The sequence below is a fragment of the Eimeria mitis genome, genomic scaffold (assembly GCF_000499745.2).
Source record: "Eimeria mitis Houghton genomic scaffold, Emh_scaff434, whole genome shotgun sequence".
Taxonomy (NCBI): domain Eukaryota; phylum Apicomplexa; class Conoidasida; order Eucoccidiorida; family Eimeriidae; genus Eimeria; species Eimeria mitis.
This window is the reverse complement of record NW_013572658.1, coordinates 1-1,634: the sequence shown is the minus strand read 5'-3', so window position 1 is coordinate 1,634 and position 1,634 is coordinate 1.

Sequence of the window (1,634 nt, the reverse complement as noted above, 5' to 3'; positions counted from 1 at the left end):
ATACATTATATATATACATTATATATATTCTGCTGCTGCTGTTGCTGCTGTTGCTGTTGCTGTTGCTGTTGCTGCTGTTGCTGTTGCTGTTGCAGCTGCTGCTTTTTCTTTTTGTTGGAGGCATTTGTGTGTTTGTATGTTTGTGTGTTTGTGTGTGTGTATGTGTTGTGTGGGGTGTATATACAGATAACCTCAGCATCGTCTCCTTTTGGTTGTTATTTAGATTGCCAGAAGGTAGATGCATGCACACGATGGAGCTACAAAGGAGACACTTGTTTTTTGATGCAAGACGGCAGCAGCTCTGTATTGTATGACCCCAACAGTGTCTCCGGTCCCCGCATGTGTTCGGAGACAGTCCCTTTATCTGTCTCCTCTGGTGTTTTAGGTAAATATTTTAAGAGTACAACTGTATATTCACCAAAAGGATGTTTAGATAAATGTATGCAGGATTCAGAGTGCCATTACTGGGTATTTGTTGCTGGAGAGGAGACAAACTGTCTCCTTTATAAAACAATAGATGGGTTTATAAACACAAAGGAGACACAACAGCAGCAAAAGCAGCAGCAGCAGCAGCAGCAGCAGCAGCAATATACTGTGGGGTTGTATCCTAGAGCTTCTTTTGCCTCGAACTGCCACTATAAAGAGGAGACAGTTATAGGGACTGTCTCCGTCTCAACAGTAGATGAATGTATATATGAATGTACAGCCAATGCTTCTTGTCGTGCATGGAGTGCTAGTATAGAGACACTAACACCAGAGGAGACAGGTGGAGGGACAGAAGAACAACAAGTATATTGCCAGCTGCATGCATCTGATTCGTCTCCTTCATATACATGGACCCCACAAACATTCTGTGGTACTGTATTAAACCCAAAGAGTCTCCGTGTGGGGCGTGTGTTTACTGTCTCCGAAGGAGACGAATTGTTTATAGCACAGAGGCCTTTGGTTGAGTGTCCTTCTCTATGTGCTGCTGAGCCTGACTGTATGGGGTGGAGTTATATACTAGGAAAGGGTTGTATTGGTGTTAGTAATATAGATACAGAGGAGACAGATGCTGTTGCTATCTCTGCTTCTATAGAGAGACCCTTACCCTCTATACGTTTTAATATATCTTATGCTGGAGGAGACACTATAACACCTGTCTCCTTTCGTTTGTCTCCACGATCAAGTCCCTTTCGTTCTTTAGGTAAATTAAGAGGAAGAAATACAGCATCTTCTCCTTATACTACTACTGCAGCAACAGCAGCAACAGCAGCAACAGCAGCAGCAGCAGCAGCAGCAGCAGCAGCAGCACAAAGGACTGCTTCTTCATACAATGATTGTATCACTGCATGCACTGCTGAACCCTCCTGTCTAGCATGGACCTACAAAGACAGCGCATGCACTCTATACGCAAATACAGATAAAGCCACTGCAGACACAAATGCTATCTCAGGAACCAGATCTGTCGCCCCGCTGCCTTGTAAGTTTATTTATTTATATTTATATATATACATACATATATATATATATATACATACATATATATATATATAATATGTGATATATATATATAATATTATATATATATAATATATGATATATATATATATATATATATATATATATATATATATATATATATATATATATAT